General features: G+C 44.5%; 1 pseudogene; it reads left to right on the forward strand.

Moving 5' to 3' along the window:
• The window catches only part of LOC141252976 (arylsulfatase H-like), a 215,921-nt pseudogene that overhangs the window by 41,941 nt on the left and 147,536 nt on the right, over positions 1-26,444 (forward strand).

Here is a 26,444-nt window from a genome sequence, read left to right on the forward strand (position 1 = left end):
AATGCTACTGGCAGTCTGACTCACATCTTTTGGAGTTGTAAAGCTCTCAAATCATACTGGTCTGGAATTGAATCCTTAATTAACAACATCACAGGTTTAAACATACATCTTTCACCAGAACTGGTGCTCATCCTTTTGGGCCTTGAAACCCTCCCATGCAGATACAGACCTATCATCACTCATATACTCCTTACAGCAAAAAGCAATATTGCCGCCCTTTGGAAAGACCCTCTTCCCCCAACTGTGGAAAAAACTATGGAAAAATTAGCATGCCACAACACGTATTAATATACATACGCCCTTAGAAACAATCTTTTAAAAAAATACTTCAGAAATTGGGAGGATTGGAACTCTATTATGATTCCAAAACATTCACCGTAGAGACCTTAGCGTTGTTTAAGACTATATTAGTCTTCTCAATCTAACTCGACTCATCATCCTCATTCATCTAATTGTATCTAACTTACAGGATAGTCATAGCGGGCATATCGTGTCTTAATATCACCATCCGATTTTCCCTTCCCCCTTGTTTTCCTGAAACATTTCTGTGTACTTCCAAATATGTAAATAGTTATCTTTGTGTACCTTGGCAACTTATGTTATGAACAAATCAACCAAGTTACCAGTCTATAAAATGCACCTATAAGATATAGCTTACGTATCTAAAGCTATGAATCATATCACCAACCGAATAATTTCAGGTTTACGACGGTATTCACCCTGTTTACTTGTGTACCTCTATTTCACTATATAGGTACTGTTTGTATGAAATATATATATATATATATATATATATATATATATATATATATTTTTTTTTTTTTTTTTTTTCATTCTAAAAAAAGATATTTGAATATAAAAAAGCCGGCCAGCAATTCATCAGCGGCATTCATCGGTACCCGACAATTTAGAACAGAAAGAATACCCCCTTCCCAGGCTTCAAACATCTGCCCCAGCTGTCTGCTTAACCTCTGCTAGAGACTAAAATTACAGGGAACCCCACGCCAATTTTTTTTTTAATAAATCCTTTATTTTAACACTAAATGACAAGTACAGTAACCAACACTGTCACTGTACTTATATATGTAACTGAGATGTTTCTATCTATCTAATCTATGTGTGATGCTCTATTCTGTAATTTCTGTTCTAAATTGTCTGGTACTGATGTATGGCGCTGATGAATTGCCCGCCCTGCTATGTTTTTCGTGCACCCTCCTATATACCCTGCCTGACTGTCTGCCTATATATTCTGCCTGCCTGACGTTTAATTGAGCACTGTTCCCATCTATTTGGGCAATTTTTGACCTTCTGCAGACCGCCGGGGGGGACTGCCAGAAAAATGCTCGAGTTTCCCATAGACTTACATTGGGCTCGTTCCTCGGGTCGAGCACCCGAGTATTCCAATGTGCTCGACCCGAGCATCGAGCACCCGAGCATTTTAGTGCTCGATCATCACTAGCGGTGGATGATATAGTAACTGGCCCTACCTTGCACGAGGACATGCGGAGTAGGGACAGCAGTTCACTGAGAGAGGGAGGCAGAGCACCCCAACAGGCAAGAAGAAGCAGTGTGGTGGCCGCAGACCGAAGGCGGGCAACTGTTCCCCTTAACACCACATGACAGAAGTTGCCAGTACAACTGTTAGGTCTTTCCGAGTCTGGTTGTTTTTAAAAGACTCTGCCGATAACCCCAAAAAGACTATTTGCACCACCTGCCAGGCCCGCATCAGCAAGGGTAGCAAAACTAGCAGCCTGACCACCACCAGCATAATCAGGCACATGGCAGCAAAGCACCCGACTTTGTGGGCCGAACCCCAGGGTCCAGGAACAGTGTCTGCGGTTGACACCATTGCTTCTTCCGCTGTTGTGCGTGCAAGCCAATCCCCTGTCCATATTGCATTTGAAAATTCTTCCTGCCCTGCACCTGTCATTGCACACTCTCAAATAGCACAATCAGCAAGCACATGCTTGTCCCAGTGCAGCGTTCAGTTGTCCATACCCCAGTCCTTGGAACGCAAGCGCAAATACGTAGCCAACGCCCCACAGGCCAAACTACTAAATTCACACATTTCACTACTGCTTGCGCTCAAAATGTTGCCTTTTAGGCTCGTGGAGACGGAAGCTTTCCACAACCAGATGGCGGCGGCTGTCCCTTGGTACTCGGTACCTAGCCACCACTATTTCTGCCGGTGTGCCTTCCTCGCATTACACAAGCACGTGTCCCACAACATTAGCCGTGCCCTCAACAATGCAGTTACTGGGAAAGTCCACCTAACCACGGACACGTGGACAAGTGCTTGTGGGCAGTGACGGTACTTCTCGCTGACGGCACACTGGGTTAACATAGTGGAACCCGGGACCCAGTCGGACCTTGGGACGGAACACATCCTCCCGACGCCGAAGATTGCGGGACCTAGGTCAATCAGGGTTGCCCCCACAGTCTACAGCTCCTGCACCTCATCCTCCTCACCCTCCTCCTCCTCTTCAGCCTCCATCTCTGAAATGACCACATCAGTCACAAGCTGGAAGCACTGCAGCACTGCCTCAGCCAAGCGGCAACAGGCTGTGCTGTTACTAATATGCTTAGGAGAGCTGAAGAGTTGTGGACAGGTCTGAAAGAGCAGGCAGATCTGTGGCTGACACTGCTGAACCTACAACCAGGGATGGTTGTGTGTGACATTGACTGGAACCTAGTGGCGGCTCTGAGGCAAGTCGAGCTCACACATGTACCATGCCTGGCGCATGTGCTTACCCTAGTGGTTCAGGGGTTTCTCAAAACCTACCCGGAGCTGCTGGATCTGCTTGTCAAAGTACGCCGCCTGTGTGCCCATTTTAGAAAGTCCGCTACATCTTCTGCCGCCCTTGCCATGCTTCAGCAGCGTTTGCAGCTTCTGGCTCACCGACTGGTGTGTGATGTCCCCACGCATTTCAACTCTACACTGCAGATGTTGGGAAGGATTTGTGAGCTGAAGAGGGCAGTTGTTGAGTACCAGCATCAACAAGGCTGTTGGTATTCAGTTCAGACTCCACACATAAGACCTCAGGAGTGGATATGCATGTCAGACATACAGTCATATGAAAAAGTTTGGGCACCCCTATTAATCTTAAGCTTAATGTTTTATAAAAATTGGTGTTTTTGCAACAGCTATTTCAGTTTGATATATGTAATAACTGTTGGATACAGTAATGTTTCTGCCTTGAAATGAGGTTTATTGTACTAACAGAAAATGTGCAATCTGCATTCAAACAAAATTTGACAGGTGCATAAGTATGGGCACCTCACCAGAAAAGTGACATTAATATTTAGTAGATCCTCCTTTTGAAAAAATAACAGCCTCTAGTCGCTTCCTGTAGCTTTTAATGAGTTCCTGGATCCTGGATGAAGGTATTTTTGACCATTCCACTTTACAAAACAATTCCAGTTCAGTTAAGTTTGATGGTCGCCGAGCATGGACAGCCTCTTCAAATGATCCCACAGATGTTCAATGATATTCAGGTCTGGGGACTGGGATGGCCATTCCAGAACATTGTAATTGTTCCTCTGCATGAATGCCTGAGTAGATTTGGAGCGGTGTTTTGGATCATTGTCTTGCTGAAAGATCCATCCCCTGCGTAACTTCAACTTTATCACTGATTCTTGAACACTATTGCCAAGAATCTGCTGATACTGAGTGGAATCCATGCGTCCCTCAACTTTAACAAGATTCCCAGTGCCGGCATTGACCACACAGCCCCAAAGCATGATGGAACCTCCACCAAATTTTACTGTGGGTAGCAAGTGTTTTTCTTGGAATGCTGTGTTTTTTTGCCACCATGCATAACGCCTTTTTGTGTGACCAAACAACTCAATCTTGGTTTCATCAGTCCACAGGACCTTCTTCCAAAAAGAAATAGGCTTCTTCAAATGTGCTTTTGCATACCTCAGCCGACTCTGTTTGTGCGTACTTGCAGAAACGGCTTCTTTCGCATCACTCTCCCATACAGCTTCTCCTTGTGCAAAGTGCGTTGTATAGTTGACCGATGCACAGTGACACCATCTGCAGCAAGTTGATGCTGCAGCTCTCTGGAGGTGGTCTGAGGATTGTCCTTGACTGATCTCACCATTCTTCTTCTCTGCCTTTCTGATGTTTTTCTTGTCCTGACACTTCTGGCCTTAACAAGAACTGTCCCTATGTTCTTCCATTTCCTTACTATGTTCCTCACAGTGGAAACTGACAGGTTAAATCTCTGAGACAGCTTTTTGTATCCTTACCCTGAACAACTATGTTGAATAATCTTTGTTTTCAGATCATTTGACAGTTGTTTTGAGGAGCCCATGATGCCACTCTTCAGAGGAGATTCAAACAGGAGAACAACTTGCAAGTGGCCACTTTAAGTAGCTTTTCTCATGATTGCATACACCTGGCTATAAAGTTCAAAGCTCAATGAGGTTACAAAACCAAAAAAAGTGCTTTAGTAAGTCAGTAAAAAGTAGGCAGGAGTATTTAAAACAAGAAAATGATAAGGGTGCCCATACTTATGCCCCGGTCAAATTTAGTTTGAATGAAGATTGCACATTTTCTGTTAGCACAATAAACCTCATTTCAAGGCAGAAACATTACTGTGTCCAACAGTTATTACATATATCAAACTGAAATAGCTGTTGCAAAAACACCAATTTTTATAAAACATTAAGCTTAAGATTAATAGGGGTGCCCAAACTTTTTCATATGACTGTATGTACCATCCTGACAACACACATACCTCCTTATAGGCAACATTAAGGAGTATACTGGAGTATGGACACAAATGAAAGTTTAAAATTCTTATATATTTTATTAAGTGATAATTAAACTAGTCATCACAACAATTAAAAATTAAACAGGAAAACAATCTATCAGCACACAAGATTATACATGTGGGTCTCAAGTCAAGGCTGCGTTTAAAAAATTAGAGTAGTCAAAGATAATTAGATTAATAAAGATAAGGTTCATCAATAAATTTATAATCTCCAAACAGGTCTAAAGTGTCCATTGCCATAAAGTGACAGTGCCAACAGCCTAGGCAAAGGCCCACTTGTATATAAGGCAAAATAAATAACCAAAAACAAAAATGCTTCTCCACTCCTTGGGCTATATTCACACGTAGCGTTTTTGATACGTTTTTGCACTTTTGCATTACTTTCAACCAAGACAAATGCTTTCACTGGGAAATGTCATTTTAACATTTTACAACCTTATCTGGCCATGTGATGTGTGACACCTCATCAGACACATGCATGCAGTGCTGAAAATACATGGGAACAGCATGGGGAAGACCCCTGGAAGTATCTCTGACTCCAAAGTCACTGCCTAAAAGTGTGCCCATCATAAGTGATCCTTCCGCCATGCACCTGTTATTGCAGACTTGCAACAATCACCGTCCACGTCCTTGTCCCAGCGCAGCATTCAGTTGTCCCTACCCCATTCCTTGGAATGGAAGTTCAAGTATGCAGCCAGCCACCCAACTAGCCACAGACTGCAATACTATACTGCCAAATTTTTGACAGCTGATTGCACTTGAAATGTTGCCTTTTAGGCTCATGGAGGCGGAAGCTGTCCACAAACTTATTGCGGCTGCATCCAGCTGTCCATACTCGGTCCCCAGCCGCCACTATTTGTCCCGGTGTCGTCTCTGCCTTCCACAAGCACGGGTCTCACAACATTACTCGTGCACTCCCCAGTTCAGTTACTGGGAAGGACCGCCTAACCACAAACATGTGGACAAGTGAATGTGGTCAGGGACAATACGGAGCCAGTCCACAGTTTTTTGTGAGAGTTGTATTTCACCACAGCTTTTTTTTTTAGCTCGGCGAAAAGATTGACTTGGGAAACCATATCTACTCCAGATGTCATTTCTTCCAGGAAGTCCTCTAATGCAGCTTGGCGCATAAGCAATGGCAGCCTGTCCAACTTCAGCTCGCACTTGTCAGTGGTGCTTCGACACACAAACTTCTTTCTTTGCCCTTTAATTTCATGACTACAGAGTTAGGCAATGGCCTGATCTGCAATGTGGTTTCATAAATAACATGCAATTAAGCATGTTCAATCCACATTAAAAAAAAGCAGCCATAGAGTGTTTGGGAACCTTCTCACACATTTTTCTTAGCCAGTACTGCTTCTCGACAGGGTTGGACGGTTCCACCAGAGAATCCTCGGGTGGTCCCTGGCTTCTCTATCAGGAGAGTTCATGATAGCTTTTGAGCGGGGGAGAAAGGTGAGCCCTCAGAATCAAATCCTCTCGTAGACTCAGTGTTTTTCGTTTTGAAGCTGCTTCTAAGTGGGAGTTGTATTTCACCACAGCCATGTTCTTTAGCTTGGTGAAAGGACTGGCAAAGAGGGAAACCAAATCTACTCCTGCTGTCATTTCTCCGTCGCTAGGTTCTGCCCATTGTCACACATGACCATGCCTGGCTATGTGTTCAGCGATGAAAGCCACAGATCAGGCTGCTGTGTTACAGCTTTCAACAACTCTGCAGCGCTGGGCAGGTTGTCACCTAAGCATCAAGCATGTTATCTTCAGCACAGCCTGTTGCCGCTTGGCCAAGGCAGTGCAGCAGTGCTTTCAGCTTATGACTGATGTGGTGCTTTCGGAGATGGAGGCTGAAGTGGAGGAGAAGGGGCAGTAGCTGAGCAATGTGATTACATTGAGGTTACATTGGCGAGTCTGGATTTTATAATAAACAAATATCCTACTGTGTTTTTTATTTTTATTTTTTTACATTATTTTTTAAGACAAATGCATTCACCGGGAAATGTTATTTTAACATTTTACAACCTTATCTGGCCATGTGGTGTGTGACACATCATCAGACACATCCTGTTTCATTTATTATGGAGGGACTCTGAAAGTCACAAAGCCTATTTTTACAGGGTCATCACATCAGGCGACCCTTACTATTTTTAAAGGGCCAGCAGTCAGCCCTCGCTATTGTTAGAGAGCCATCAGCTGGCTAAGCTTTGTTGTCCCCATTATTTACAAGTGGGTCTCCTATACTGTTATTGCGTATGCAGTGACTGAAAGGGCTGCCAAAAAGTTGGACGCAACCCAATACCCCTTTGAAGAGACATAGAGGAGAATCACAGTAAAAAAAAGTTCCCATTATAAAGGTCTCCTATAGTGGTAATGCCCATGCTGTGACTGCTGGGCTGCCAAAATTTGGGAAAAACCTGACTAACAATTTAAAGACACATAGAACTGGGCCACAGTAACCACATATTCCCATTATTAGGAAGTGGGTCTCCCATACTGTTTGCCTATGCACTGAAGCAATGGCTGTCAAAAATTTGGAGGAACTCCAGTGCCCCTTGCAAGAGACGTAGATATGTTGATATGGTACATATGGTGGTGACATGGTGGTGAAGCATGAGGATGCGGAGAAGGACAACAGCAAATAGACAAAATCAGGAAGCATATACCCATATCTGGGTGTGAAGACAGAGGTGCATGAGAATAGAGTTAGACCTCCCAAAAAAAAGACACTGTATTCGAGTTACGCTGCTATCATTCGGTGGTGTTGAGAATTCTGGCCCAATCCAGCACTTGTTCATTTTTATAAGAGTCAGCCTGTCAGCATTTTCAGTTGACAGGTGGATGCGCCTATCGGTTATAATTCCACCGGTGGCACTAAAAACCTGCTCTGACAAATCGCTAGTGACAGGGCAGGCCAGGACCTCCAAGGCATAGATAGGCAGTTCATGCCAAGTGTGAAGCTTGGATAGCTAATAATTATAAGGCACAGAGGAATCACGGAGGACGTTGGTACGGTCGGCAAGGTACTCCCTCACCATCTTCCGAAACTTTGCACTCTTTATGAGACTACCACACGCCTCAAGGCTTGTGCGATGGGAGGGTCTGAGAAAACTGTCCCAGAACTTTGACAGTGTTCCCATGCCTCTGCTGGATCATATTTGTGTCTCATCTGTACTCTTTGGTTGTCCAACGAACTGTGTGACCTTTGCCGCCAGCATTTTCAGATGGGAATGTTTTCAATAATTACGCATCAAGGACCTTCTCATACTTTTCCAAGAAGATCCGACAGATCCGAGTAGGTTTTGAGAAACCGCTGAACCACGAGTTTATGCACATGGGCCAGGCATGGTACGAGTGTGAGCTCGCCTAGCCTCAGAGCCGCCACCAGGTTTCGGCCATTGTCACACATGACCATGCCTGTCATGTCAACCACAGATCTGCCTGCTCTTTCAGAGCTGTCCACAACTCTTCAGCATTGTGCGGTTTGTCACCTAAGCATACTAGCTTCAGCACAGCCTGTTGCCGCTTGGCTGAGGCAGTGCTGCAGTGCCTCCAGCTTGTGACTGATGTGGTCATTTCGGAGATGGAGGCTGAAGGAGGAGGAGGAAGAGGTGCAGGAGCTGTAGAATGTGGGGGCAAACCTGATTGACCCATGGCCGGCAATCCTCCGCGTCGGGAGAACGTGTTCCGTCCCAAGGTCCGACTGGGTCCCGGCTTCCACTATGTTAACCCAGTGTGCCGTCAGCGAGATGTACCGTCCCTGCCCACAAGCACTTGTCCACGTGTCCCTGTTAGGTGTACTTTCCCAGTAACTGCATTGTTGAGGGCACGGCTAATGTTGTTGGACACGTGCTTGTGTAATGCTGGGACGGCACACCGGGAGAAATAGTGGCGGGGGACCGAGTACCGAGGGATGGCCGCCGCCATCAGTTTGCGGAAAGATTCCATCTCCACGAGTCTAAAAGGCAACATTTCGAGCGCAAGCATTCGCGAAATGTGTGAATTTAGTAGTGTGGCCTATGGGGTGCTAGCTGCATATTTGCGCTTGGGTTCTAAGGACTGGGGTAGGGATAATTTAACGCTGCACTGGGACAAGGACTTGCTTGCTTATAGTGCTAGTTGAGAGTGTCCAATGACAGGTGCAGGGAGGGAGACATCTTGGCATGCGCCATGGACAGTGGATTGGCGTCCACGCAACAACAGCAGTGGTTTCACCCGCAGACACTGTTTCTGGACCATGTCGTTCAGCCCACTTAGTCGGGTGCTTTGCTATCATGTGCCTGGGCATGCTGGTGGTGGTCAGGCTGCTAGTTTTGCTACCCCTGGTTCATGCTAGCCTGACAGGTTGTGCAAATGACCTTTTTGGGGTTATCGGCAGAGTCTTTAAAAAACAACCTGACTCTGGAAGACCTAACAGTTGTACTGGTATTTTCCATCTTGTTGCCGTTACAAGGAACGCTTTCCCGACTTGTGTCTGTGGCCACAACACTGCTTCTTTCTGCCTGTTGAGGTGCTACGGCTCCCTCCCCCTGTGTGCTGCTGTCCTCGCTCTGCATGTCCCCCTGCCAGGTTGGGTCAGTTACTATATCATCCACCACCTCGTCTTCCACTTCCGCACCCTGGCCCTACTCCTGACTTTCTGGCAATTGTATCTCATCATCATCCACCTCTTCTGACAGTGTCCGACCGTCACCTTCATGTGACCGTGGCTGCTCAAATATTTGGGCATCGCTGCATGCAATCTCCTCTTGCCCCACTTCAAGTGGACTGGACGAGAGTCCCGAATCTATAAATGGAAAAGTGAACAGCTCTTCATAGTGTCCAAGTGTGGGATCAGTTGTCTCTGGGCACTCAGCATGGTGGGAGGAAGGAGGATCAGGGTGAGGAATATGCAGTTCAGACTCACTGCTACTGAGACTTGACCGTGTGGAAGACAAGGTGGTTCTGGTGGTGGCTAAGTGACTGGAAGCATTATATGCTATTCAACCAATAACCTTTTCACACTGCTCTGTGTTCAACAGTGGTGTTCTGTGGTCCCCTATCAATTGGGACAGGAAGGTCGAGTGACAAGATGTGGGTGTTTGTTGTGGCACAATTTCAGCTTGCCCACAGCCTCAGCCTCATCCTCTGAATGCACCTTCACCATCACATCCACTTCCCCGTCCCTTGCTATGTGCCTTGCCCATTTTAAATGGAGGACAATATTTTCCACATTCACTACAAATGGCTGGATTTGAATCACAGTTTTAAATAGCTGGCCTTTAGGTTACTATTTTTCACAGCGACCTGGTGTCAATAACTTCACTGACACACTGCAACAAAATTTAAATGAAGGCCAATATTTTCCATGTTCACTACAAATTTCTGGATTTTTATCGCTGTAATTATCCCTGGCCCCTGATACCTGGGGCTATTTCTAGAAATATCTGTAACAGCAGCAGCAGACAGAACTGGAATGGAGCCTCTTGTGCTGTATTATACACTGCAGTCTGCCCCTTACACTGCCTTCCTGCCTAGCTCTGGTATACAGTTATATGAAAAAGTTTGGGCACCCCTATTAATCTTAAGCTTAATGTTTTATAAAAATTGGTGTTTTTGCAACAGCTATTTCAGTTTGATATATGTAATAACTGGTGGACACAGTAATGTTTCTGCCTTGAAATGAGGTTTATTGTACTAACAGAAAATGTGCAATCTGCATTCAAACAAAATTTGACAGGTGCATAAGTATGGGCACCCTTATCATTTTCTTGTTTTAAATACTCCTACCTACTTTTTACTGACTTACTAAAGCACTTTTTTTGGTTTTGTAACCTCATTGAGCTTTGAACTTCATAGCCAGGTGTATGCAATCATGAGAAAAGCTACTTAAAGTGGCCACTTGCAAGTTGTTCTCCTGTTTGAATCTCCTCTGAAGAGTGGCATCATGGGCTCCTCAAAACAACTGTCAAATGATCTGAAAACAAAGATTATTCAACATAGTTGTTCAGGGGAAGGATACAAAAAGCTGTCTCAGAGATTTAACCTGTCAGTTTCCACTGTGGGGAACATAGTAAGGAAATGGAAGAACACAGGGACAGATCTTGTTAAGGCCAGAAGTGGCAGGCCAAGAAAAACATCAGAAAGGCAGAGAAGAAGAATGGTGAGATCAGTCAAGGACAATCCTCAGACCACCTCCAGAGGGCTGCAGCATCAGCTTGCTGCAGATGGTGTCACTGTGCATCGGTCAACTATACAACGCACTTTGCACAAGGAGATGCTGTATGGGAGAGTGATGCGAAAGAAGCCATTTCTGCAAGCACGCCACAAACAGTCGGCTAAGGTATGCAAAAGCACATTTGGAGAAGCCAATTTCTTTTTGGAAGAAGGTCCTGTGGACTGATGAAACCAAGATTGAGTTGTTTGGTCATACCAAAAGGCGTTATGCATGGCGTCAAAAAAACACAGCATTCCAAGAAAAACACTTGCTACCCACAGTAAAATTTGGTGGAGGTTCCGTCATGCTTTGGGGCTGTGTGTCCACTGCCGGCACCGGGAATCTTGTTAAAGTTGAGGGACGCATGGATTCCACTCAGTATCAGCAGATTCTTGACAATAATGTTCAAGAATCAGTGATAAAGTTGAAGTTACGCAGGGGATGGATCTTTCAGCAAGACAATGATCCAAAACACCACTCCAAATCTACTCAGGCATTCATGCAGAGGAACAATTACAATGTTCTGGAATGGCCATCCCAGTCCCCAGACCTGAATATCATTGAACATCTGTGGGATCATTTGAAGAGGGCTGTCCATGCTCGGCGACCATCAAACTTAACTGAACTGGAATTGTTTTGTAAAGAGGAATGGTCAAAAATACCTTCATCCAGGATCCAGGAACTCATTAAAAGCTACAGGAAGCGACTAGAGGCTGTTATTTTTTGCAAAAGGAGGATCTACTAAATATTAATGTCACTTTTCTGTTGAGGTGCCCATACTTATGCACCTGTCAAATTTTGTTTGAATGCAGATTGCACATTTTCTGTAAGTACAATAAACCTCATTTCAAGGCAGAAACATTACTGTGTCCAACAGTTATTACATATATCAAACTGAAATAGCTGTTGCAAAAACACCAATTTTTATAAAACATTAAGCTTAAGATTAATAGGGGTGCCCAAACTTTTTCATATAACTGTATATACACTGCTCAAAAAAATAAAGGGAAAACTCAAATAACACATCCTAGATCTGAACGAATGAAATATTCTTATTTAATACTTTGTTCTGTACAAAGTTGAATGTGCTGACAAAAAAATCACACAAAAATCATCAATGGAAATCAAATTTGTTAACCAATGGAGGGCTGGATTTGGAGTCTCCCCCAAAATTAAAGTGGAAAAACACACTAGAGGCTGATCCAACTTTAATGTAATGTCCTTAAAACAAGTCAAAATGAGGCTCAGTATTGTGTGTGGCCTCCACGTGCCTGTATGACCTTCCTACAACACCTGGGCATGCTCCTGATGAGGTTGCCGATGGTCTCCTGTGGGATCTCCTCCCAGACCTGGACTAAAGCATCCGCCAACTCCTGGACAGTCTGTAGTGCAACATAATGTTGGTGGATGGAGAGAGATATGATGTCTCATATGTGCTTAATCGGATTCAGGTCTGGGGAATGGGCGGGCCAGTCTATAGCTTCAGTGCCTTCATCTTGCAGGAACTGCTGACACACTCCAGCCACAGGAGGTCTGGCATTGTCCTGCATTAGGAGGAACCCAGGGCCAAACGCACCAGCATATGGTCTCACAAGGGGTCTGAGGATCTCATCTCAGTACCTAATGGCACTCAGGCTACCTCTGGCGAGCACATGGAGGGCTGTGCGGCCCTCCAAAGAAATGCCACCGCACACCATTACTGACCCACTGCCAAACCGGTAATGCTGAAGGATGTTGCAGGCAGCAGATCACTCTCCACGGCATCTCCCGACTCTGTTATGTCTGTCACGTGCTCAGTGTGAACCTGCTTTCATCTGTGAAGAGCACAGGGCGCCAGTGACGACTTTGCCAATCCTGGTGTTCTGTGGCAAATGACAAGTGTCCTGCACAGTGTTGGGCTGTGAGCACAACCCCGATCTGTGAACGTCGAGCCCTCATACCACCCTCATGGAGTCGGTTTCTAACAATTAGTGCAGACACATGCACATTTGTGGCCTGCTGGAGGTCGTTTTGCGGGGCTCTGGCAATGCTCCTCCTGTTCCTCCTTGCACAAAGGCGAGGTAGCGGTCCTGCTGCTCGGTTGTTGCCCTCCCACGGCCCCCTCCAACTCTCCTGGTGTACTGGCCTATCTCTTGATAGCGCCTCCAGCCTCTGGACACTACGCTGACAGACACAGCAAACCTTCTTGCCACAGCTCACATTGATGTGCCATCCTGGATGAGCTGCACTACCTAAGCAACTTCTGTAGGTTGTAGAGTCCATCTCGTGCTACCACAAGAGTGAAAGCACAACCAACATTCAAAAGTGACCAAAACTTCAGCCAGAAAGCATTGGTACTGAGATGTGGTCTGTGGTTCCCACCTGCAGAACCACTCCTTTATTGAGTATGTCTTAATAATTGCCAATAATTCCCATCTATTGTCTATTCCATTTGCACAACAGCATGTGAAATTGATTGTCAATCAGTGCTGCTTCCTATGTGGACAGTTTGATTTCACAGAAATTTGATTTACTTGGAGTTATATTCTGTTGTTTAAGTGTTCCCTTTATTTTTCTGATTAGTGTGTACAGTGGTGGCCAAAAGTATTGGCACCCCTGCAATTCTGTCAGATAATACTCAGTTTCTTCCTGAAAATGATTACAATCACAAATTCTTTGGTATTATTTTCTTCATTTAATTTGTCTTCAATGAAAAAACACAAAAAGAATTGTGCTAAAGCCAAATTGGATATAATTCCACACCAAACCTAAAAAAGGGGATGGACAAAAGTATTGGCACCCTTTGAAAAATCATGTGATGCTTCTCTAATTCATGTAATTAACAGCACCTGTAACTTACCTGTGGCACCTAACAGGTGTTGGCAATAACTAAATCACACTTGCAGCCAGTTAACATGGATTAAAGTTGACTCAACCTCTGTCCTGTGACCTTGTGTGTATCACATTGAGCATGGAGAAAAGAAAGAAGACCAAAGAACTGTCTGAGGACTTGAGAAACCAAATTGTGAGGAAGCATGAGCAATCTCAAGGCTACAAAGTCCATCTCCAAAGACCTGAATGTTTCTGTGTCTTCCGTGCGCAGTGTCATCAAGAAGTTTAAAGTCCATGGCACTGTGGCTAACCTCCCTAGATGTGGACGGAAAAGAAAAATTGACGAAAGATTTCAACGCAAGATTGTGCGGATGGTGGATAAAGAACCTCGACTAACATCCAAACAAGTTCAAGCTGCCCTGCAGTCCGAGGGTACAACAGTGTCAACCTATACTATCCGTCGGCGTCTGAATGAAAAGGGACTGTATGGTAGGATACCCAGGAAGACCCCACTTCTTACCCCAAGACATAAAAAAGCCAGGCTGGAGTTACCTGAGAAAGCCTAAAACGTTTTGGAAGAATGTTCTCTGGTCAGATGAGACAAAAGTAGAGCTTTTTGGGAAAAAGCATCAACATAGAGTGTACAGGAAAAAAAAAGAGGCATTCAAAGAAAAGGACACGGTCCCTACAGTCAAACATGGCGGAGGTTCCCTGATGTTTTGGGGTTGCTTTGCTGCCTCTGGCACTGGACTGCTTGACCGTGTGCATGGCATTATGAAGTCTGAAGACTACCAACAAATTTTGCAGCATAATGTAGGGCCCAGTGTGAGAAAGCTGGGTCTCCCTCAGAGGTCATGGGTCTTCCAGCAGGACAATGACCCAAAACACACTTCCAAAAGCACTATAAAATGGTTTGAGAGAAAGCAATGGCGACTTCTAAGATGGCCAGCAATCAGTCTCGACCTGAATCCCATAGAACACCTGTGGAGAGATCTCAAATTGGCAGTTTGGAGAAGGCACCCTTCAAATATCAGGGACCTGGAGCAGTTTGCCAAAGAAGAATGGTCTACAATTCCAGCAGAGCATTGTAAGAAACTCATTGAAGGTTACTGGAAGCGGTTGTTCGCAGTTATTTTGGCTAAAGGTTGTGCAACCAAGTATTAGGTTGAGGGTGCCAATACTTTTGTCTGGCCCATTTTTGGAGTTTTGTGTGAAATGATCAATGATTTGATTTTTGCTTCATTCTCTTTTGTGTTTTTTCCTTGCAAACAAATTAAATGAAGATAATAATACCAAAGAATTTGTGATTGCAATCATTTTCAGGAAGAAACTGAGTATTATCTGACAGAATTGCAGGGGTGCCAATACTTTTGGCCACCACTGTATATATATATATGTATGTATATATATATATATATATATATATATATATAGATATATATAGATATATATATATATATATATACATACATATATATATAGATATAGATATATATAGATATAGATATATAGATATATATATATAGATAGATAGATATATACACTACCGTTCAAAAGTTTGGAGTCACTTAGGAAATGCATTATTTTTGAAAGAAAAGCACATTTTTTTTCATTGAAGCTAACATTAAATGAATCAAAAATACACTCTATACATTGTTAATGTGGTAAATGACTATTCTAGCTTCAAACGTCTTGTTTTTATTGCAATATCTACATCGGTATATAGAGGCCCCTTTCCAACAACCACCACTCCAGTGTTTTAATGGTACATTGTGTTTGCTGTGTAAGAAGGCTAATTGATGTTTATAAAACCCTAGAAAACCTTTGCACAAGTATGTTAGCCCAGCTGAAAACAGTTTGGCTGATTTGAGAAGCTATAAAATTGACCTTCCTTTGAGAATCCGGAGCATTACATTGTGTTTTGGCAAAGAAAAAGCCATATCTGAGACTGGCTAATAAAAGAAAAAGATTAATATGGGCAAAAGAACACAGACATTGAACAAAGGAAGATTGATTCGTCTGTCCATAAAACTTTTTTCCAAAGTTTGAGGTGTTTGGATCACACAGTAGAACATTTGTGAGACGCAGAACAACTGAAAAGATGCTGGAAGAGTGCCTGACGCCATCTGTCAAGCATGGTGGAGGTGATGTGATGGTCTGGGGTTGCTTTGGTGCTGGTAAAGTGGGAGATTTGTACAAGGTAAATGGGATTTTGAATAAGGAAGGCTATCACTCCATTTTGCAACGCCATGCCATACCCTGTGGACAGCGCTTGATTGAAGCCAATTTCATCCTACAACAGGACAATGACTCAAAGCACAACTCCAAATTATGCATGAACTATTTAGGGAAGAAGCAGGCTTCTGGTATTCTATCTGTAATGGAGTGGCCAGCGCAGTCACCAGATCTCAACCCCATTGAGCTGTTGTGCGAGCTGCTTGACCGTATGGTACGCAAAAAGTGCCCATCAAGCCAATCCAACTTGTGGAAGGGGCTTCAGGAAGCAAAGGGGGGAAAAAACTCAAGATTACCTCAGCAAATTAACAGCTAGAAAGCCAAAGGTCTGCAATGCTGTAATTGCTGCAAAGGGAGCATTCTTTGACAAAAGCTAAGTTTGAAGGAGAAAATTATTCGTTCAAATAAAAATCATTATTTCTAACCTTGTCAATGTCTGGACTATATTTTCTATTCATTTTGCAACTCATTTGATAAATAACTTAAAAAGATGAGGGAGGCCTGTAATTGACATCATAGGTAGACCTCAACTATGAGAGACAAAATGAGAAAACAAATCCTGAAAATCACATTGTCTGATTTGGAAAGAATTTTTTTTTTTTAATTTTGGTGGAAAATAAGTATTTGATCAATTACAAACAAGCAAGATTTCTGGCTCTCACAGACCTGTAACTTCTTCTTTAAGAGGTTCCTCTGTCCTCCACTCATTACCTGTAGTACTGGCACCTGTTTGAACTTGTTATCAGTATAAAAGACACCTGTCCGCAACCTCAAACAGTCACACTCCAGACACCACTGTGGTGAAGACCAAAGAGCTATCGAATGACACCGGAAGCAAAATTGTAGCCCTGCGCCAGACTGGGAAGACTGAATCTGCAATAGGCAAGCAGCTTGGTGTGAAGAAATCAACTGTGGGATCAATAATTAGATTGGAAGACATACAAGACCACTGATAATCTCACTTGATCTGGGGCTCCACACAAGATCTCACCCCGTGGGGTTAAAATGATCTCAAGAATGGTGAGCAAAAATCCCATAACCACACTGGGGGACCTAGTGAATGACCTGCAGAGAGCTGGGACCAATGTTACACAGGCTACCATCAGTAACACACTATGCCACCAGGGACTCAGATCCTGCAGTGCCAGACGTGCTTAAGCCATTACATGTCTGGGCCCATCTGAAGTTTGCTAGAGAGCATTTGGATGATCCAGAAGAGTATTGTGAAAATGTCATATTGTCAGATGAAACCCAAAGTTAAACTGTTTGGTAGAAACACAACTCATCGTGTTTGGAGGAGAAAGAATGCTGAGTTGCATCCAAAGAACACTATACCTACTGTGAAGCATGGGGGTGGCAACATCATGCTTTGGAGCTGTTTCTCTGTCAAGGGACCTGGACGACTGATCCGTGTACATGAAAGAATGAATGGGGACATGTATCGAGAGATTTTGAGTGCAAACCTCTTCCATCAGCAAGGGCATTGAAGATTAAACGTGGTTGGGAATTTCAGCATGACAATAATCCTAAGCACACCGCCAGGGCAATGAAGGAGTGGCTTCGTAAGAAGCATTTCAAGGTCCTGGAGTAGTTTAGCCAGTCTCCAGATCTAAACCCTATAGAAAACCTTTGGAGGGAGTTGAAAGTCCGTGTTGCCCAGCGACAGCCCCAAAACATCACTGCTCTAGAGGAGATTTGCATGGAGGAATGGGCCAACATACCACCAACAGTGTGTCCCAACCTTGTGATGACTTACAGAAAACGTTTGACCTCTGTCATTGCCAACAAAGGATATATAACAAAGTATTGAGATGAACTTTTGTAATTGATCAAATACTTATTTTCCACCAAAATTTTAAAAAAATGGCTTTCCAAATCAGATAATGTGATTTTCAGGATTTGTTATCTCATTTTGTCTCTCATAGTTGAGGTCTATCTATGATGTCAATTACAGGCCTCTCATCTTTTTAAGAGGGAGAACTTGCACAATTGGTGGCTGACTAAATACTTTTTTCCCCACTGTATATGTTGTGGAATGTCTAGACTAACAGGAAGTTCAATAGACCCTCTTGGTATATGCACTGCAGTCTGCCACATACACTGCCTGCCTGCCTAACTCTTCCTGTCACCACTGAATAGATGCAGCTGGATTAGTCCTCAGAAGGACTATTAGTTCAGATGGATATATATAGATATTGTGGTATACCTACACTAACAAGCAAATCTCTTCCTAGCTCAGCAGCATCTCTCCCTACACTGCCTGTTTCCGGGGTAGACTGTGACGAGCATAGCGGCGCCAGGTCTTATATAGACCTGATGACGGTATGCGGCCAGCCAATAACTGTAATGCCACAACCAACATGTCTACGGCATTACAGTGTGTGGCAGGCAATACCTGCATGTTCATTGGCTCTCTAAAGAATGCCAAACATGCAGGGAGGGGACCCGAGCTCCCGTCTGAGCAACCAGGAAAAACTCACAGAGCGCCTAGCATCTCGAGCAGTGAGATACTCGGGCGACTCCGAGCAGTGGCAAGCACACTTGCTCATCACTAGTCAGAATTGAAAAATTTTGCCTGGTTAGGAAGGTAAAACAGGCTGGGGAGTAAAAGGGTTAATATAGATCAGTTCATAGGCTTTTTTTGGGGGAGCAATTACATTTTGGGAATTTTACATATGCTTCCTACCTGAGATAGTAGCACTGAATGACAATGCGAAATTATGAATCTACTTAGGTATGACCGGCCATGGAAATGGTTATAAAGTACTATTATGGAATGCCGTATCAGGAGGACTTCCCACAAATGAAACTACATTTGCCAAAATCCTAAAGGAGCAAGGTTATTCTACAGGAATCATTGGTGAGCATTGTTTTAAAAAAGGTATTTCTAAATCTGCTTCTAGATATAAAAGATATCTTTAAAGGGGTTGCATGTTATGGACTCACCAATCCAGTGAGGCACCATAATGATAAATTGTACAGATATGAATTTTTAAGTTAATTCCAAGTAGAATGAAGTGACCACATTTCCACTTTGCTTCCTTCCATAATTTCATAAAAGCCTCCATTTAATTTTACATAAATAATTTAAATTGTGGATTAAAATTTAATGTACAATTAATTTTTTTCTTTCTTTTTTTTCACACAGGTAAATGGCATCTTGGAGTAAACTGTAACTCCAGGGATGATTTTTGCCACCATCCATTAAACCATGGTTTTGATTATTTTTATGGTATTCTTTTATCAGCTGTTAATGACTGTGAAGTCTCAAGGCCAAGTGAACTTCATAAGGACTATAAAAATAAGTTATGGTTGCAAGCACAGGTATTCATTATCACAGTGCTTACACTAATAGCCTGCAAGAAATGGAAATGAATCAACATTCCCTGGAAAATTATTGTGATCTGTGCTCTGCCTGGCATATTGTTCTTTATGTATTGGTATATAGCCTATGCATTCGTACATTATTGGAACTGTATAATTATGAGAAATTTTGAAGTGGTTGAACAACCGATGAACCTAGAAAAAAATGCTGGGAAAATAGTACAGGAAGCCAAGTCATTTATTAACAGGTAAAACATACATTGTACTTTAGAGAACAAAAAAATTTCAGGCAAACCAATTCATCACTGATCAAAAAGACTCAACCTACAAAGCATCAATACAAGTCATGAATAGCCAAAACGGTTTTATCAAAAAATAATCAAAACATCATTTTATTGAATAATGAACATACACATTATTGAACACACACATTACGAGCCTTGATAATTAGCATCAGCACAAGAGGATAATTCCTCTATTAACATTAGTACAGAGGTGTCAGTATAGGCTCACAACAAAGAAAGGACAGGCACATAAAGCACTCAGGTGAGAAGGACATAAGAAAGTTAACCCATAATATGCAATGGGGCAGATTATAAACTCCCATGTGTGGTCACAGCATAAACCCAGTATATAGATAAACATTAGAGACGAGTGAGCGTGCTCGCTACTGCTCGGTACTTGCCCGAGCATCTCACTACTTGAGATGTTCGACACTCAGCGAGTATTTCCGGGATGTTCGGGCGGGAGATAGGGTCCCTGCCCTGCATGTTTGGCGCTCTTTAGAGAGCCAATGAACATGCAGGGATTGTCTGCTACTCACTTTAATGCCATAGCCATCTTGGTTGTGGCATTACAGTGATTGGCTGGCTGCATAGCGTCATCAGGTCTACATAAGACGTGGTGATGCTAGGCTCGTCACAGTCTAACCTTCAGACAGGCAGAGTAGGGAGAGATGCTTCTGTGTGAGGGACAGAATTGAAATAGTTAGATATAGGTAGTGGTACTCCAGGAGTATATATATATCAATCTGAATTAACAGTCCTTCTGGGGACTAATCCAGCTGCATATATTCAGTGGTGATAGCAGGAATTAGGCAGGCAGGCAGGGTTTGTGGCAGTGTATACAGCACAAGAGGGTCCATTGCACGTTCTGTCTGCTCCTGCTGTTACAGATATCCTTAGACATAGCCCCAGATATCAGGGGCCAGGGCTAACTTTTTTTATCTTAATCCTGATTAGTAGCTTAAAAAGTAATAGGGTTCAACATGTTACTGCTCCATTTGCTTGTTAGCACTGCAGAATACAGACAGATCTTTTCCATCATCAGACATGATCCCATATTACAGCGATAAAAATCCTGAAATTTGTAGTGAACATGGAAAATATATTAAATTTACAGTTTGGCAGGAGTGTGTCAGTGAAGCTATTTACATGCGGTAACTATGAATAATAGGAAACTATAAGCCCACTATTTAAAAACTTGGCCATCTGTCAGACGTATCACATAGAACTGTGGTACAAATCCAGCCATTTGTAGAAACCGTGGACAATATTTTCCTCCATTTACAGTTTGCAGCAGTGTGTCAGAGAAGCTATTCACACGTGTTCGCTGTGAATAATAGGAAACTACAAGGCCGCTATTTAAAACCGTGGGCGTCCGTCAGACGTATCACATAAAATTGTGGTACAAATCCAGCCATTTGCAGCGACCGTGCAAAATATTGTCCTCCATTTAAAATGGGCAAGGCAAGTGCCAAGGGACGAGGAAGTGGACGTGATGGTGATGTTGCATGCCGAGGCCATGGACAAGGTGAAATTGTGCCACAACAAACACCCACATCTTGTCACCTGACCTTCCTCTCCCAATTACTAGGGAACCACTATTGAACCCAGAGCAGTGTCAAAAGGTTGTTGGTTGTATAGCAGATAATGCTTCCAGTCACTTTGCCACCACCACTGTGTCTTCCACACGGTCAAGTCTCAGTAGCAGTGAGTCTGGACCGCATATTCCTCACCCTGATCCTCCTTCCTCCCACCATGCTGAGTGCCCGGAGACAACTGATCCCACACTTGGACACTCCGAAAAGCTGTTCACTTTTCAATTTATAGATTCTGGCCTCTCGCCTGGCCAGCTTCAAGCGGGGCAAGAGGAGATCGCATGTAGCGATGCCCAAATATTTGAGCAGCCACGGTCACACGAAGTCAACAGTGGGAAAGTGCAATTACTGTCAGAAGAAGTGGATGATGATGATGAGACACAATTGCCAGAAAGTCAGGAGGAGGACCAGGGTGCAGAAGTGGAAGACGAGGTGGTGGATGATGAAGTCACTGACCCAACCTGGCAAGGTGACATGTAGAGTGAGGGCAACAGCACACAGGGGGAGGGAGGCATAGCACCACAACAGGCTGGAACAAGCAATGAGGTGGCCTCAGATCCAAGGAGGGCAACCGTTCCCCGGAACACCAACACGACGGAAGTTGCCAGTACAACTGTTAGGTTTTCCTGAGTCTGTTTTTCTTTTTAAACACTCTGCAGGTAACCCCAAAAATGCAATTTGCACCATCTGCCAGGCCAGCATCAACCAGGGGTAGAAAAACTATCAGCCTGACCACCACCAGCATGCCCAGGCACATGATAGCAAAGCACCCGACTAAGTGGGCCGAATGACATGGCCCAGAAACAGTGTCTGCGGGTGAAACCACTGCTGTTGTTGCGTGGATGCCAATCCCCTGTCCATGGCGCATGTAAAGATGCCTCCCGCCCTGCACCTGTTGTTGCACACTCACAACTACCACCATCAGCGTTCACGTCCATGTCTTTGTCCCAGCGCAGCGTTCAGTTGTACCTACCCCAGTCCTTGGAGCGCAAGTGCAAATATGCAGCCAACATCCCACAGTCCACATTACTAAACTCACACATTTCTCAAATGCTTGCGCTCGAAATGTTGCCTTTTAGGCTCGTGGAGATGGAAGTTTTCCACAACCTAATGGTGGCCGCCGTCACTTGGTACTCGGTCCCCAGCCACTACTATTACTCCCTTTGTGCTGTTCACGCATTACACAAGCACGTGTCCCAGAACATTAGCCGTACCCTCAACAGCGCAGTTGCTGGGAAGGTCCACCAAACCACGGACATGTGAACAAGTGCTTGTTGGCAGGGATGGAACAGATCACTAATGGCACACTGGGTTAATAGAGTGGAAGCCAGGACCCAGTCGGACCTTGACACGACCTCCTGACTCCAAGGATTGCGGGCCCTGGGTCAATCAGGGTTGCCCCCACTTTCTACAGTTCCTGCACCTCCTCCTCCTCTTCAGCTTCCAACTCTGAAATGCTCATATCAGTCAGAATCTGGAAGGACTGCAGCACTGGCTTGGCCAAGCGGCAACAGGCTATGCTGAAGCTAATATGCTTAGGTAACAAACTCACACCTCTGAAAAGTTGTGGACAGCTCTGAAAGAGCAGGCAGATCTGTGGCTGTCACCATTGAACCTACAGCCAGGCATGGTCATGTGTGGCAATGGCCAGAACCTGGTGGCGGCTCTGAAGAGAGGCGAGCTCACACATGTACCATGCCTGGCCCATGTGCTCAACCTCGTGGTTCAGCGGTTTCTCAAAAGCTACTCGGATCTGCTTGTAAAAGTATGCCGCATATGTGCACAATTTTAGAAAGTCACCTACAGTTTCCGCCACCCTTGCTGCTTCAGCAGCGTGCGCAGCTTCCAGATCACCGACTGGTGTGCGTTGTCCCAACGCGTTGCAACTCAACGTTGCATATGTTGGGAAGGATTTGTGAGCAGCACAGGGCAGTTGTTGAGTACCAGCTTCAAAACGTCCGTCGGTATTCAGGTCAGCCTCCACACATAAGATCTCAAGAGTGGGCATGGATGTCAGACATCTGTGCCGTCCTCCAAAACTTTGAAGACTCCACCAAGATGGTGAGCGGCAATGACGCCATAATTACCGTCACCATCCCGCTTCTCTGTCTTCTGAAATGATCGCTGCTCACAATTAAAGAGGAGGCATTGCAGGCAGAGCATGATGAGATGAAGGAAGGAACCATACGTGGTGATTCCACACAGCACAGCCTCACCTCATCCCAATGTTGATTGGGTGACAAGGAGGAGGAGGAAGAACAGGAGCTAGTTTCCTGTGCTATAGACAGTACTACCCACACAACTGCCAAACAGTCTGTTCAGTGTGGATGGCCTGAAGAGAGGGAGGAGGATGAGGAGGAAAGCATGGTCTGTTGTCCTGCTGTTGAGAACACGGAAGTCTTGCCTGTTTGCAGTCTGGCACGCATGGCTGACTTTGTTACGCTGCCTTTCCCATGACCCCTGCATTCTCCAAATTTTGGATGACAATCATTACTGGTTGGTGACACTTCAAGACACACTCTACAAGGAGAACTTTCTATCTCTTATTCCCGAGGCGGACAGGTCTAATAAAATGGGGCAGTACCGGAAGGCCCATGTTGCGGAATTATTAAAAAAATTCCCATCTGAAAATGCTGGCGGCAGAGTTCACAGTTTCTTGGACAACTAAGGAGTACAAATGAGACAGACACAAATACGATCCAGCAGAGGCTGGGGAACACTGTCAAAGTTTTGGGACAGTTTTCTCAGATCCTCCCATTGTGCAGGCCCTCATGCGCGGGTTACTCTCTCAAAGAGGGATAATTTTACGAAGATGCTGAAGGAGTACTTTGTCGTACCACCGTCCTCCATGATTTCTCTGTGCCTTATAATTATTTGGTATCCAAACTGGACATGTGGCATAAACTGGCTCTTTATGCCTTGGAGGTCCTGGCCAGCCCTGACACTAGAGTTTTGTCAGTTCGTGTTTTTAGCGCCACAGGGGGAATTATAACTGATAGGCGCATCCGCCTGTCAACTGAGAATGATGACAGGCTGACCAAGGCCTGGATTGGGCCAGACTTCTCAACAGCACCGAATGATAGCAGCGGAACATCAACTCAAATCCAGTGTCTTTTTTTTGGGAAGGTCTATTCCCATACACGTCTTCACACCCAGACATGAGTATACGCTTCCTGATTTTGTCTATTTGCTGTTGTCCTCCGCATCCTCCACCACCATATTACCACCATATCTACCATATCACCATATCTACATCTCTTCCAAGGGGCATTGGAGTGCCTCCAAATTTTTGGCAGCCCTTGCATTCACTGCATAGGCAATAACAGTATGGGAGACCCACTTCCTAATAATGGGAACATTTTTTTCATGAGGCACTCCTCTACGTCTCTTCCAACGGGCATTGGAGTGCCTCCAAATTTTTGGCAGCCCTTGCATTCACTGCATAGGCAATAACAGTATGGGAGACCCACTTCCTAATAATGGGAAAAAAAAATTCATGAGACCCTCCTCTACATCTCTTCCAAGGGGCATTGGAGTGTCTCCAAATTTTTGGCACCCATTGTAGTCACTGCATATGCAAGAACAGTATAGGATACCTGCTTCTTTATAATGGGAACATTTTGTTACTGAGGCCCACCTCTATGTGTCTTTAAGTTGATATTGGGGTATTTCCAAAATTTAGGCAGCCGTTGTAGTCACTGCATATGCAATAACTGTACTAGAGAACCGCTCCTTTCTAATGGGAACATGTTGTTACTGAGACCCTCCTCTATGTGTTTTTAAATTGGTATTGGTGTTTTTCCTACATTTAGGCAGCTGTTGCAGTCTATGCATACGCAATAACTGTATATGTAAAAAGACATTTTTTGCTCAGTCTCTCTTGCAACATTCTATAACCTTGAGTGCACACTGGTACTCAGATCTGAGATAATGTTCTTAAAAGATTGGGACTTGGAGGAAACTGGTACAGATGGTCTGCTGGCCACCTTCCTCTGCTAACTGACTGGCTTAAGTTCTATCTACTCCAGTGTTACCCAAGCAAACACTACTCAACTTTAAGTGATTGGATTGTACACTGTCATTGAGCATGACAGAGATGTCAGAATCTGACTTGTCTGATGGCGTTTCATACCTTAATTGACTGAAGTGAAAGGGAGAATTTCTTCGAGCTCTAAATTTTCTTATAGTCCTTGAATAGGTAACCGGTTCATACCATAATTCATCCTCATAGTAGGGTGAAGTATTGCATGTGCTTGAGTGTCTGCTGTCAGGTCACCTAAAGTCTGTCCTGCGGTATGGGCAATGCACAGTGATAAGCAGAGGATTTCTACACTTCATTGTAGAATGTGAACAGCTAGGAATCCTCCTGGAGTACTTTTCTTTCTACAACTTTTGTAAAATCTCCTTTGCAAAAGTGTGAATCACCCAGTCATGGGTGTATGGTGTCGTGGGTGTATGGCCCTAGCGGGGGTCACCGGTTCTTCCCGCTAGGCCACAAGTCTCTTCTGGATAAAGTCTATCAAATCCCTTTTAGCCTCCCATGCACCAATCGACCCCCACCCAACCTGAAATCCTAATCCCAACTGTCCCCGGTACTGTAGGTGAGAGTTGGAAGTGACGGCCCTTTACAGTTGCGCGATTCCTCTGCTGTTTCTGGCGCATCTCTCCTGTGGCAGTCCTCTCTTACCTCTTCTTGGCTTGACAGTCAATGGTAGTCTCTCACACTTGGGTTAAGGGGATCCAGACCTCGGCTCTTGACAGGCGGCATCAGGTCCCGGGAACTTACTCAGTGCGGGGCGCAGGTCCTGACTCTGACCAACATGCGCAGGGCTCAGGGCACTTCTGTGAGGAGTCTGGAGCCTCTCAGGTGGTGTCCGACTCTGGTGCAGTGCAGGCCTATGGCTGAGGCCTGTCGCGCTGGGTTCTACGGTCCCTCTGGAGCACATCTGCTCCACTCTGCAGGCTGGCGCCAAATCTGCTTGTGTCTTGGCATGCTGGACTTTTATATCCAGGAAATCCTTTCCGGGGGTCACCTGATCACGTCCGGCATCAGAATTTGCTCCCCCTTCAACTCTTCTAGCACAACTTGGTTCCGCTTGATTTCGCCTGGCCAGCAGATGGCAATCGTTCCTCATCTCTGGCACATCCTGCAAGAATTCTCCTGATGGTTCATTGCCCTCTACTACAGTTGTATTCACAATCCTTTAGATGCCGTAACATATTTTCATCA

Source organism: Phyllobates terribilis, unplaced genomic scaffold, assembly GCF_046119375.1.
Source record: "Phyllobates terribilis strain yellow unplaced genomic scaffold, ASM4611937v1 Scaffold_2__4_contigs__length_985480577, whole genome shotgun sequence".
NCBI classification, from domain to species: Eukaryota; Metazoa; Chordata; class Amphibia; order Anura; family Dendrobatidae; genus Phyllobates; species Phyllobates terribilis.